The following is a 15431-nucleotide window of genomic DNA, read 5'->3' as shown; positions in this document are numbered from 1 at the left end:
TTTGTAGCCAATTCATTCATACCTTCTGAATCTGTCTGGTTGTTATTGGACCAGAAAGCAGCCATTTGAACTGTGGCTGTGCATAAATACCAGCCGACATTTTAGCCAATTTGTACTGTGATTGGAGCTGAGGAGCCCCCTGTCACTGGCAAGGAGGGATTTATCAATCACAGAGTCTCTGGCTGCAGCTTTTGCTCACTTAGACCTCGTGTGCTTTTCTAAAAATGGAGAAGAATGCCATGAAGAAAGCAGAGGAGTAAATGGGGAAAGTACCTGGAGATAGGAGAAAGGAGGGTGATAAAAGCAGGTGAGGAGCTGCAAGAAATGAGGAAGGAATGCAGAGGAAAGAGAAAGTTTTGAGATGACAGAAGTAATTCAAGAGAAAATTCATTAAAAGCAGTGATGTTTTTAAAACAACACATCGCTGGTTTGAGACATAAGCCAATTAATCTGGGGTCAATGCAGTCAACATACAGTAATGTATAAATGATCCTACTCGATGTAAAACATCACATCAGTATTGCTGAGAGTTACTGTGTCAAAGTCAACCATAACTAAGATCCAATTAATTAGCCCCACGTCTTTCACTCTGTCTGCTTCACCTCATACGTACGTAAACTGATTAATTCAGAAGAACATTCAACACATGTGGAGCGGAAACCATGCATAACTGATCCGCAATATGCTGTGAACGAGAAAGAATATGGTTGTGATACAAATCAACTGCCGAGCTCGAAAGTACCATTTGCAAAAAGATTTAATCCTCTGCTGATAAGAGACACAAAGAGCTTCTGTCTCTTCTACTCGTAACTAAATAATCTTTGATTCACACACCTTTTCATTGACTTCTTCTGTCTCAACCTGCTCAAGATCTATACTGCAAGAATGCCTCAGTAGACGCACCAGCATACAAGATAATACGTTTTGATCACGAAAAGCTTAAATGTATTCTTCAGTCTTGCCACACTCAACTTACTGAGTGCCTCCCCAGATGAATCTGCCCAAAAGATAAAAGGGAAATGTTCAGACACATTAATGATTAGTTGCTAATGACTGATCAAACAAAACACGCTGCCACGAATGTAGTGCTCTAATGAAATCTGCTGAATACTAAGCAATCAATAACCTGGAGACCAGTGTCTGTTAAGTCTGAGAGATATAAGTTCAAAAGGGCTTCTTTGAAATGAGTTGATGGATGTGATATATGATCTATGAAATACAAAGCAAAATGCCGCAAAGTTTTTCTGTCACACCGGTAAATGAATCGGAATGCCCTTTCAAAGACTTACACTTTTGACCAGACATGCACTGTATAATGTCAAAAACCACCTTATATAATGAATCAATGTGCCTTCTCTGTATTTTTGTCTCCTCTGCCCGCTGTATTCTCTCTAACCAATGTTGACATTTGACTCAAAGTATATTGATTCATGCTGGGAAGTGGAGGACATATACACAACAACTTGAAGTGCAATCTTGGGTGCAAAGTGGGAACAAAACCAGTCAGTGGATCTTTTGAATGTTGTAAGGTTGCATTTACAACACCGCAACCTCATCTGTTGTGAAAAAAAAAAAAGATCATAACAAGCAATTCATTTACTTCTGGAATATATCATGCCTGTTCATCTGCACAATACTGTCCCTTGGATTGTACCACAGCAGCTAATGTCCCTCAGAGAAAGAAAATAAGTACAGTGAATGAATGCCTTCAAGGACAAATTATTAAAGCAGTTTCTGACTTTATGAGGAAAACTTTAACAGCTTTGGAAAGTAAAAATATTTCATGGCCAGTAGTTCAAGAAAAGCCGCACACACAGAAAGTTCTAGCTTCTTCTGAATAGCATTTCACGCAAGAAATTCTCATCAAATTTTATCACTGTTTGACTGTTCTCAGCAGCTTGTCTTCGATTGCCTGTATTTCTTTCATTTGGTTGACTGGGAATGTCTCTGCAATTGTACAGGCTTGCAGCTCAATTGACTCCGGATTGGTGAATATGTATAGGAGTGAGTCTTGAATAATGTATTGGGAGCAGATACACTCACCATGGCGGTGGAGCTCCCATTGTCACGCACAGTGGCAATCTTTGATGTGAATCCAGAGCTTCTGATATGTTAAAAAAAAAAAAAATCACAGCTGTGGGAGTTTTGTAGTGTCACCTGAGTGCATACATTTATTCTAAGCAAAAAAATGGGAGATAAGGCAACCTAGATGAATGAGTAACAAGGCTTTACTCTAATTTAATGTGCAGTAAAGGAGAAGGGCTAAAGGAGAACTGGTGGCAAGTTAACAGGTCATCTCAATGTGTCCATTGAGGAGAAATGGCTATCTTCCAGCTAATATCTAGAAAGAGAACAGAAGGGAACTATGCATATGTTCATACATACAGCTGACCTATTCAGCATGTAAATGCTATGTTTGCTTTAATGTTACATGTTCATTTGACAGACACTTGATCTTACTGGCACAGTAACTGCATACATAATGAGATTACACAATGAACTGTCACATTATTAAATCCCAGATAGAGTGAAAATCCATTTTAATGTGTTTTGTAGTTAGTGAAACTTAGAGGTATGAAATAAAAGCTAATAAGGATATAAAGGTGTTTATTTCTGTCCATCTTTATGTCCGAATCTGGTTGTTCAGTCGGACTGGGATCAATGCCATGGGCTCCTTGTCATGTAGGGGAGGATGCTATTGGCATGGGGTGGTGTGTTCATGGTCTGCAACAATGTCTCAGTCGGTGGTATATGCCAAAGTAACATCCACATGAATGCTTGAACCCAAAGTCTGCAGGCAGATCCTTGCATTGTAATGGGATGATCAATGTAATTCACTTCTCCTGTCAGTAGTTTGAATGCTGTGGCTGATCGAAGTGAGATCAAACTCCCTCATCTCTCCACATTCACTAGCACTGTTGGGCTGCAAATGGTACTACTTTAATTACCATGTATTCTATCATGGAAGCTCCATGCCCCCTGGATATCAAACTATTGCTTTTTTAAAAAGGGTAGAATGGGAAAAAAAGTAAATTCACTGTCAGTTCTTCATGATAAAACAAACAGAGAGAGCAAGTGAGAGTGTAGATGAAGAGAGATCATTGGGAAATATGCAAATGTAGATATGAATACAGATCAGGCTTCTCCTCAGTAGGAGATGAATACATTTACCTCTCATCTACATGCTGATGAACAACAATAAGGTGCTTTTCTGGCTTTGGCTCAGTAGAGTATATAACACTTTCATAAAGCTTTCATGGTCAGTTGTTGGAAATGAAAACAACCTTTATAGAAAAATAGGAGGATCAAAGGCTAACAGATTTACATCTTGTATATTTAAATCCTCATATTTACATCTTCTTTGCTATGGATTTTCCTACTACATAAAATTGTAGAATATTTTACAGTCTCCAAAGTTGGCAGTCAATTCATCATGCATTTGTACAACTGGTTGCTGTGGAAAAATGAGAGCAATCACTGGTTAGCTCAGCCTCAATACAAATATGTAAGCACATTCCTCTGCACAGGATGTCTGACAGATTGAGAATTGCCTGAAGACTGAGGTCTGTAGCTACAGATCAAATTATTTGGATAATAAACCCACAGGTTTTATGATTTGCTGCTTAAACAGAAATCCACAAATGAGCACTTTGTAAGCTCATCAGCATGAGCAAACTATGATTGCGTGTTTGTATGTGAGCAGATTGCATGCATGGAAATGGGTGTTCACTCTGTGTACTGTAAGTGTGAATCTGTATTTCAGAGGATTGCCGACAATTTTTCCTTCTAAGCTCTGCTCACATTCTCCAAGGCACAATTTATCACACGCATTTTCATTTCCTTTTTTACATTTTTTTTTATTTTGCCCCCTGACAAATTAAGACTCTTTTTTTTTTTTTTTTTTGTTAAACTTGCGGTTCCAGGGTTTATCACTTTTCCATGAGGTAACCACAGTCAAAGCCTGGCAAAGCCTGGCACATCGGTCCCCAGGCTTCCTTCAAGCATCAGTGGTATGGTCACAGCGAAGAGTTGGAGGTTTATAGTCCTAAAGTGGAGCAAGTGCTCTGCTTACCCCTGTGGCATGAACCTACTATATCTTTTTAATGAGACTCTCAGTGTTACCGGCCTCCAGGCTGGTGGCTAGAGGGGATGAAGTTTTCCAGAGATGAACTTGGCATATGCGCCGTGATGGTTTTGGATGGTGCACTGACACTAGCCACTAGTTATCAACAGAGGACCTCTGAACCAACACACCGTTTTCCATTTATATTCATTTCAACCTGGCCAAGGTGCTTGAGTACATATTGCATTTAATCCTGCAGCAGCTCTAGGGATTTAAAGCAAGAGGCAGTATACATTATATCAACGTGTACCCCTGCGGTGTCTATTCGGAAATGTAAACGATCCGTTGCAATCCCATTTTCATTGGTGACACTGTCGTTCTATGTAAGTAATTGAACTGAAAGTTTTGCACGAGTATTTAGTTTAGCCGCAGCCTCACGTCTAACCTCAGTCCATCAGGTTTGAGTCAAATTCACATTAATTTCTCTTCATCTTATTGCATAGTAGCAGGTTAAACCCTGAGGGGATATCGCTCTTTCATACATTATAGAAATATTAAAGCACTGAAAATATGAATAATTTACCAAATTTCATATGGCACTGTATGACATTTGGTTGAAAAAGGTTTTAAAAAGCAAGACTGTGCATTTGTAAAAACACAATTTAAGACTTTCTTCATCTTAAATTAAAAGCTAAATTAATAAGATACATAATGTACTACAGGTATAATCATTACACGTCGAGAGGGTTACTGCTACAGTCTTACTTGTTCTGGTATGACGAGTACCTGCCGGGAGCTTATATCATCTAATGCTGGCAAACACACAGACATTTCTGTGAAACTAATACTGATAATTAAGTCTTTAATGTTCTTTTGTCGTTGTATTACTTTTACACTGCATTGTGCATTGAGTACAATCAGAGAAAGGATGAAACTTCAGCCATCCAACTCAAAAATGTCAGTTACACAGTAATATACAATTAAACAAAAATGACAGCCAAAATGCATAAACTTGATGTTTAAAACATTTTTTTTCTTTAGTAGACTTGTGGGATACCTCTGGCTGGAAATGACATAAACAAGTGACAAAAGATGGTAACAAAATGTTGTTAGAGATGATAATGATGAATTGAAACTATTTCTATGTATATTTTTACATTTTATAATGAAGAATGATATGTCCAACCTTACTGATACGCCTTAAAAATGTCACAGATTTTTGAGAGAAAGCAGCTTCTATTCCATTCGAAATGGCCCTGATCATTTCCACTAATTTCTGGACCATTCTAACAAAATATGAAATGAGAACTGCTAATGCCGCACTTCTTTAGTCAACTACTAGTCAATTGCAAGTTATGCCTAAAAGCAAAAATCTTAGTGAGCTTGCCGTTAAGGTCCATGACTGGACCACAACTCTGAGATGTTTCTGGTACCAACATCTCAGGGTTGTGCATTGTGGCTGCTCACAAGAGGGAGAAGCCAAAGCCTAAAAAATGTTATCTGAGTGTTGTTAAGTTCCAGTGTCCACAGCGCAAAGCATCTTCAAAAGTACAAGGAGCTCCACACTGTGAAAGATCCCAAAGGACTTAGGGAGTAGCCAAAAGTGACTCCTTCACTGGTAAGAATGGCAGTGCAAGAGGCCAACAAGAATCCAAGGATCACCGTGAAAGCCATGCTCAGGAATCTGAGTGTTTCTGGTACCAACAGCTCAGGACAGACACTCCAGCAGACCCTCAACGTTGCTGGTGTCCATGGACATCAACCAGCAATTCCATTTCTCCAAGACAGATACACAAATGCTCACCTGTCCTTACAAAAGCTCACCTGGATAAAGAAGAGAAGCTTTCTGTCATCAGCCCTTGGTGAGATGTGATGAAAGTTGAGTTGTTTGGAATGTGGAGATGGGATGGGCTGTGGTTAAAGAAAGGAAAAGCAATCAACCCCAAAACATCCTCTCCACGGTAAAGCACACTGGCGGGAATGTGATGCTTTGAACGTGTTATTCAGCTGACGGGTCAGGTCAACCTTGTCAAAGTCAACAACATTGTGAGAAAGGAGGACAGCATTAAAATTCTACAGGAAAACTTTAAACACTCTTCAGAAGAACTTGGCCTTGGGCAGCAATGGACATTCCAACAAGACAATGATCTGAAATGCACAGATAAAGCTGTGAAGAAATGGTTCCCATTGAGAATCTGTGAAGGGAACTGAAGACCAGAGTGGTGGAAAGAAGCCTTCAAAATCAAAGACCTGGAGATCACTGCAAAAGAGGAGTGGCCCACAATCATAGCTGGAACATGCATAAAGCTTGTTAGCAATTAGAAGAACTGGTTGATGATGCCATTACTTTCTGAGGATATCAACACCTCTGACACTACGTATTTCTGTCTTTTGCCATTTTATAAACAAACCTATTAATCAAAGAAAAAATTCTATGACTCATCATTGGGTCTTTGATATGCATAATTTTGGCTTAACTGTATAAAGTTTGATAACATTAGCTCTTAGGAGAAGAAAGCCAGCCATCATTAAAATCGCTGAGAATATGTGAAGTGCTTTTCTAAAGACAGTAACATATGCTGTATATGCAGGTCTTCAAAACTGCTACCTTGTTATATCACGTTGTAGAACATTACAGGTTAACAGACCTAATTATATCTACAAGTGAAATATCAGGAGAACAAGCTTGTGTTGTCTGCCAGGTCTGTGTGCTGGAAGACATCTGACAGGTGGATATTCAGCTAATTATCAAACTAATCACCCAGCAAAGCTATGAGTCATGCATCAGTATCCACAAACCTTGTTTGTGCTTGCTGTTTTGCCACCTTCTGTGACTCACACAGATGGAAAAATGAGAAAAAAAAAAAGACTTTTGAAATATAATCATGTGTTTCTAACTGTCAGAGTTTAAAAGGTAAGCCTAAATGGACATAGAATTACAAGCTAAGTGCAAAATGACTTTTAGGCACTATGTTGTGTGACAAGAGTTGCGCTATAAGAGCCGATTCGGCGTTGATTTGTTGTCATCTTGGAGTGCAGGTTTTGGGCGAATGCTACGCCAAGCAGCTGGGAGAGAGAAAACACATCACTCTTGAGAAAAGATGGCTGTTGCTTGGGTCGGCCATATGCCTCAGCATCTGCGAGTGAGGATGAATGCTTTTGTGTATGGCAAAATAAACATTTTTTGAACCACACTTAAAAACTGGCTTCAAGAGCACAGATAGCTTGCTTTTTTAAATTAGCCCATTCATTTTTATCCTTCTATATTCAATGATTTTATAGGGAATTATTCTGTGCTGAACCCAACAGTTTATGTCTACGGTCAGAGGTGTGATATAAATTGCAGGTATACTCCACATTCTGTTAAAATAACGCTGCCGAAGTTGGAGCCAGGGTTAGTTTAAAAGCTGTCCTGCTGCACTCCCCTTTGGCACTCCCATGAGTCATTACTTGAACTGATGCCTATGTTCATAGGCTTTGAGATCCAAACAGAAAAATGTGGTCTGTAAATCCATTCTGCAAAGCTGTAACTAATGAGATCTGAGGTATAATTAAAAAAATATATTAAATAAGTGAAAGCAAAACAAGTAAGAGCTGAAAAAGTAAAACATTGCTTTGAGACTCTGAAGCAGTCTCAGAGCTGAGAGGCACTGCAGAATAGAGAGATAATTCTCTATAGATTTGTCAGAAGGAACAACACTTCACTTTACATTGGTGTAAGTATAAATAGTCATTTAATCCATTTCAATTATAGAAATATTGATTATAGGTGCTTCACTGGAGACAATTTCAACCAAAATATACGTACAACAGTTCAAAAGCCTAAAAAAAAACTTTGCAGAAAATAAGATGAAATCTTAAAATAGTAAAGAAAAATTAAAACTAGGTTTAAATTAGAACTAAAATTAATCACAGATGACAGTTTTTTTTTTAAAAATGGTTGTTGGATGAAAAAATTTCCCCCTGTTTCCATCTCCCGCTACTCCCATTTTACTTGATGATTTCTTGATGGTTATAGTAGTGTGCTTTATAATTTGGCTGCATATACATTTCCTAAACTAAATAAACTACTGGCTGGGATGCAGCCACAGCAAGACCTCCTAACCAACATACTTAAATGTAATAAGACGCTCCATGTGCAGTAATTGAATCTTGTTAGTGCAAAGGGAGCACAACAGACCTAAAAGCAGATCTGCTTTAAATATGCGTTGGCCAGAAAGCCAATGGGCCCAAACAACAAATGAGATTACACGGTTTGGAGCCCATGTGAACGCACTGGACTCAGTGCCATTGTGGCTGGATATACGATTACGCCTCCCATCGTGAGGTGATAATGTGTTGCTCAGCAGCAGGTGAGAGACATGCTAAAGTGATTGTCAGTGAGAAACTTGTCATCCAAGACCCCGATGGAAACCACAGTTCAGAATGGATGATATGAGGCCTGGTTTCTTTGTTCAGCATTTGTTTTTAAACACTGGTTAAAGAAAATCACATAAATACAACGGGGATCGACCAATTATCATCTTAGCCAAGTACTAGATTTAAAAATCTGATTTTCTTTCAGTTATCAATATGACCGCTTTATTAATGCTGATTACCAATAAAATTCATTTTAAAATCTGTCTATTACACCAACAATGATTAATCACTCAGGTGTCAGCTATTAAATTAACTAAAACTATTTCAATAACCAATGCATCAGTATCCTTTAAAAAAATTGTGATTTAGGTCTGGTAAATTCATTTACTTCACTATGACTGAAACATAAACTGAATATCTTTGGGTTGTGGACTAGTTGAGACGTTTGAGAATGCCATCCTGGGCTTTGGGTAACATTTATCAATATTTTTTTTACAAGTTCTGATATTTTATGTATCAAAGAACGGATCAGTGAATCAAGGCAATAATCAACAGATAAGTTGACAATGGAAATAAAGGCTAGTTCAGTCCTATCTGCAGTCACCAGTTTGTGAGAGTAACAGCGAATCAGCACTGAATGACAAATGTTGAAAATGCATCTTTTAATTAAACATATGCAAAACAGATGCATGTGTTGGAGTTTGTGTTGTTCTTAATTTTGACACCATACTACAAATGTATATTGGCTCCAAATACTGGTTGTCAGTGTCCTAACAATCCGTACTGGCCCTGACGAAACCGTATCGGTCGACCTCTAAAATAAAACATACATGAGTTTAACATACATATATTTCACATTAATGGGGTCCATCTTAGTATGTCTATAAGATTCGATAAAATATGTGATGCAGCATTAATTATGACATAAGTTAAATAATTTAAAGTCAAAGAAGATGTATATGAGTCAAAGTCATCAGCATTTTCTTTCATGTTTAATTAAATGTTATTTGAATTTAATGTGACTTTAGCTTTTAATGTTATGACACCAAAGTTCATGAGTCCATATGGTGAGGTCAAGGAGAAATGCTGAGATGGTGCCAACCTCTACAAAAAAAAAAAAAAAAAAAAAAAAAAATAGGGTACTCTCTTGGCACCTGCATCAAATTATGAATAAATAACCCAGCATGCTGTTAGCCTGGAGAAAAAACACACACACTATTTGCTTTCTCCCAACAAAAATAAAAAATTAAAGAATTAACAAAAAAAAAAAGAAGAAGCCTGAAACAGATGGTTGCATCGTCCTCTATATCTCAGGTCTGTCCAGCTCTCAAAACCTTTGGCTGTTGCTCGAACCCCTCACAAATGTCGGCACATGCAGCACACAAGAGTGCACGCTGGTACAAATGCACTGAGTATCTTTCTCTCCAGCATACACATGTGCTTTGTCTGCCTTCCTCTAGTTCCCTGCCAAACTGTTCTCTCTTTTCCCCAGTATCTCCAGTCTCCAAAAAAGCCTTTCGAATAAATATTAATGTCGACTCCCATGTGGTGGGGCAGGGCTTACTCACAGCCAAATGATCCTCACACAGAATAATGAAGCTGCTGGGATCCAGGTGAGAGGACGGAGGGAGGCTTATGTAATTCTGTGCCTTGTCAGGTAGCTTTCATCCATAATTTAACACCCGGGGAAGGAGATTGGAGATATAGGAGGAGACGTGAGGAATTAGCCCCATAACCTGGGAAAGACATGGAAATAGAGGAAGCAAATGTAATGACTGAGTAAGCCCACGAGAGATTTAGAGCGCAAACAGCTCTGGAGCCAAGTTTTGGGTGTTTGATAGATGTGATCAAGTCGAAAATACATCACGCACATACCTGTCGAGAGCATTATAGCTTTCCCGCAAGCAGACCGCAGGATTTCTGTTTATTTATTGATTCAGTGATATCACTGTCAAGAGCTGCCCATTTCTTGAGCGGGAATGATCAATGCAAAGACATCGACAAACGAGTGCCCATCACAGGAGATCTCAGAACTCAAGAAATTCAAAGAGTGCGGGTTTGTCTTGTCTACAAGTGTCCCCTGTTGACACATATAAACAAGACAAATGGCTCTGACAGGCAATTTGACGGGCACAGTAGTTGACAGCTTCACATTTTCTGGAGATCAATCTCCCACACACAGAGCAGCCATACAAGGGCCAAACAATCACACAGAGATGGGAAACAACATGGCTATTGATCCAGGTGCCCTTTGAACTGTACATTTGGACCTTGCACACATTGTAGCTCCACAAATGTGAGGTCAAAACAAGCTGGTCGATCATCTCCTGCTGTTTTCTCCCATCGCACTATTGGCTGAGCAGCAAAGTTGTTGCAGCATCTTTTTCTACATTATAAATCTGCTAATATTCATATTGCGCTTACAAATATACAGTTAATCACAAAATTGTTCATACCGCTGACAAAGTTTTGATTTGTAGTGAATTTTAACTTAACAAGTAGGTTTCCTCTGACTGAAAATTAACTAAACAAGTGACAAAAGACAGTGACACATTGTTTTCAATGGGTTAATAATGATAACTATCTAAATCCCTCGAAATTGGGTCAATATTTGAGAAAATGCAAGCTTGTTTACAATTTCAAATGCCTCTGGTCATGTCTCTCATGTTCTAAATCACTCTAATATACTAATACACAAAATAAAGCAGCTGATGCCACAGTTCTCTAATCAGTTACTAGTCAATTATAAGTCATGGCTAAAACCAAATAGCTTAGTGTTTAGTAAACTCTCTATTATGATCAAACACTGAGACAGAGTTATACATCATGGATGCTCACAGGACAGGGAAAGGCCATAAAGTTATATCAAAGTGTTCTTGAGTATCAGTGACCAAAGTGAAGAGTACCATCTAAAAATACAAGGAATTCCACACTGAAAAATTTCAAGTGTCATAGTAGAAACCTTAAAGTGACCCGTGCACTGGAAGTAGTGGAGCAAGAGCTCAAGAACAATCCAAGGATCACCACAAAGATCATAATGATAAACCTGAGCAATGTTGGTACCTTGTCAATATGTCAATACAGACAATCAGGCAGACATTGAACAAGGCCAGCCTTTATGGACACACCATGGAGGACTCTATTTCTCCAACAAAGGCACGCAAATGCTCACCTGGACAAAGAAGAAAGCTTTTGGTCATTACTTCTGTGGGCAGATCACAGGGACATGGGTTTTGGTTTGGTGAAAGAAAGAAGAAGCATTCAACCATCTCCATGGTCAAACATGTTGGTCAGAATGTGATGCTTTAAGGGTGCTAAAGCATCACATTCTGGTTGTGGACCAGACAACCTTGTCAAAGCAAACAACACAATAAGAAAAAGAGAACGACATTAACCTTCTGCAGGAAAACATTCAGCAATCTCCAGAAAATGCAGCCTTGGGAAATATTGGACCTTCCAACAAGACAATGATTAGCTAAAAGTGGGGAGGAAAATGATTAAAAGACAGCAATATCAACATTTCAGAGCAGCCAAGCCACAGTCCAGACCTGAATCCTGACAAGCATTTGCAGGGAGAACTGAAGACCAGACTGATAGAAGGAAGCCTTCAACCTCAAAGACCTGGAAATGATCACAAACAAGAAGTGGACCAGAATTCCAGTGGGGACGTACAGAAAGCTAATAAAAGTATTGGTACTGACTATGACTATTACTATGAGTAATGTTGGACATGACATTTTTAGTAAAAAAAATCAAGAAAAAATGGTAATAGTTCAAATTCATCATTAACATCTCTCCTATAATGCCTTTTCATCTTAGGTACTTGTTCCAGCTAGAAGAAACCTATTGTTCAAACAACAACAACAAAAAATAAATAAATTGATGTTTTTATGAATGAATTATTTGTGACTTAGCTGTAGAATTGCACTAACACAAAAATTTTACCTAAGTGCAAATTTTATATACTTGATTTCATGTCACTCTACCCCACTATAACTGACAGTGACAGTTACTATTCAGTTTATGAACTTTTTTATATACAAAAGAAATGACAAGCCGATAAATATCCATTTGTTAATTAAACTTCTCCTTAATAATACATACTTTTATTAAAATAAAAACATTAACACTTAATCTACTACTGTTGATTACTAGTCTAATTTATATGTTTTATAATTTGATGTAATTTAAACATAGATGTTTGATTATACATGTTTCTATGTGTGTGTGTGTGTGTATCTAAAGCATACATGACATGCATATGCATATCGTAATTAGCATGGGAATGTATGCATGCATATTCATGATGCCCACTATGTCTGCATACATACAGGAGCTGTTAAGTGTACGTCTGTGCATGCATAATGGATCTATATCCTTGTGGTGGGTTTGCCCTTGTACCAGCTACTCCTGCCAATACAGTGTGCATGCAGAGATGAGTTGAGGGCCACAGATGCAGCAAGGTCAAGGGCCAAGCAGGGGCCAGATTGATCAGAGGGCCCCTATTGAGCCCCAGGAGGGCCACTAATGGAGCTGTCATCACGCTACGTCCTTGCTGTCCAACAGCCTCCTCTGCTGTCACACACGTATCACTTACACATCGCACACATGCACGCACATACTGTTTACTAGCTGCGACGACTCAGCACTTTCTGCTCAGCTGGAGTTCAAAGGCACAACTGTGCTGGACAGGCGAACCAGCAAGATGCAAATGCAGAGCGACGATGAGCGACGATCGAGTTGTTCAAATTTTACAACGTGTTCAATGCTTTGACTTCGAGAATGTGGAAAGGTCATGAAAGGCAGTACAACAGAGACGTTTGTTGAGCCACAAAACACTTTGAGAAATGTTAACAGCAGTATTTTGCTCTGTGCTTTTGAGACTGTCTTGTAGGAGGAACATCTGAATTTCACTTGTACTATGACACGTTTCCACAGAAAGAGGAGGTCTGGAGGTTTGGAAATAAAGTGCACAGGCTTTTCCTGTGTCTGTATTTTAACTGAAGGTAATATTGAGGAGAATGGTTTAAATCCTGTACCTATTTAACTCTAAATTTGTTGCTCATGTGAAGGAGATCCAAAATCAAAAGAGAAGCTTGTGTGGTTTAAACCTAAAGCCTTCCGGCTGTTCAGTAAATCCCTGCATCCTCTCAATACCATGTCAAAGCCTGGGGATTTTACATGTGGTGGTTTTCACCACTTCACCAGCTTGTTTTCCACTTTGTCCTTTGAAAAAATAAGCTCTGTGTGTGCATGTGCAGCTGTGTGTGTGTGTGTGTGTGTGTGTGTGTGTGTGTGTGTGTGTGTGTGTGTGTGTGTGTCCATTTGTTTTTTACTTTATTAACGACATGAAATCAAATTGGTCTGTTAATATTTCCTCCATGTCTCTGTCTTTTCCAGTCTCATACAAAATATGCCTATAAAATTATTTTGTATTCATGCAATTTAAATGAGGCATAGTTCAGCAACATTGTATCAATGATTAAATACAGTAAGTCCAGTAGAAGTTAGAGTGGTAGAAATACGACTAACTGAACAGAAACTGATTCTAGGCACAAATTTGCATTAGCCTATCCTGAGGAGGGGATCTGCTATTTCTCAATTAGCCTGTCTCTCTGCAGCTCCTTCCTTTAGGTGTCGGCTCAGGAGTGTCATTGACACTAATCTTAGCTTAGGAAAAGAGCATTTAGCAGTGGTTTGGACTGTAAGGAAAGTTGGTGACAAGTTGGGAGCATGGTGCAGCCCTGCAGGTTGGCAGGCAAGATATTTTAAAATGACTATGCAAATGGGTGCAGAAGGTCTGAACCATTACTGGCAACCCATCGAGAGAATTCAGATATTTGCTGACTGTGATAGTCATTCTTGCTACAGCCATATCTCACTACAATAACATGCTGCATATTCATATATTTCTATATTTTAACCTTCTGAACCCCCAAAACTGCCAGCAGGTTTGAAAGTTTGAATGTTTTATTAAAAATCACCAAAATCACACTAGTCATCAGAGACAGTAACAGCAAAACAATGAAGAATCACTGAATGTATTAACTTTCTGACATTCCTTCAACTAATCATGTGTGACTTTCAATTTTGTTGGAAAAGACAACCAAATTTAAGCTAAAATTCAAGATATTTCATCCAAATCACTTTATTTTCCATGTCTCTTTAAAAGCACTACCCAAAATAAACTGTTAGCGGCACAACTGCAAAGCCAATCATGACTCAACTGTGACCTATGACTGACTTTTAGGTTGAACTGCAGGCTGTGTTTACACAGGGTGCAATAAGAAACGAGTATAGAAACAAATGAAAATGTAACTAGTAAAACATCTATTGCTTGGACAACCACCATTGTTTTTTGTCTTGGTAAGCAACACCTGTGGACACTTAGAAAAGGTTTTACATTTTTTATTTTGTTTTGTCACAATTTTTGTAAAAAGAACAATTTTCTATTTTATCACTTATGGCACAATAAATTTGTTATACTGCAAAGAAAAAAAAACTCAACTAAACAAAAAACATTAAGCTCCCTCTACTCAACGTTATTGTGATGCTGACTTGATATTGCAGTGAGAAAAGAATTCGCCGTGAGTAAAAATGTGACAGGAGAAGAAAACAGCCAGAGACTGCTTGGGGTTATAAGAGGGTTAAAATTCCGCTTGTGTATTCTCATTCTATATTATCAAATTGTTCAAAAAGCTGTGCATATTGTGCAAGTCACATCTGCTTTGGCCCTGTGTATCCTGTATAGCCAGAGGTAGTTCACCTTCTCGCGGTCATGGCAGTAAAATAAATGACAAGAGGTATGCATGCATGTATCTTCTAGTGAATATATCAGTGTATACAAGAGATATGGCCTGAAATAAGAATGTACACTGATATGCATGAGCCATGGGATCTGACAGAGCAGTGGTTTTCATTTTGTTCAATTTGTTTCTACCTAACGCTAGCTAGCAGCTGTCTACGCATATCAGGCTGATGTCAAGAAAAACAAACAGCAGGAACAGAT

This window comes from Amphiprion ocellaris, chromosome 21, assembly GCF_022539595.1.
Source record: "Amphiprion ocellaris isolate individual 3 ecotype Okinawa chromosome 21, ASM2253959v1, whole genome shotgun sequence".
Lineage (NCBI taxonomy): Eukaryota > Metazoa > Chordata > Actinopteri > Pomacentridae > Amphiprion > Amphiprion ocellaris.
The sequence above is the reverse complement of the archived record's forward strand: the minus strand, read 5'-3'. Positions refer to the sequence as shown.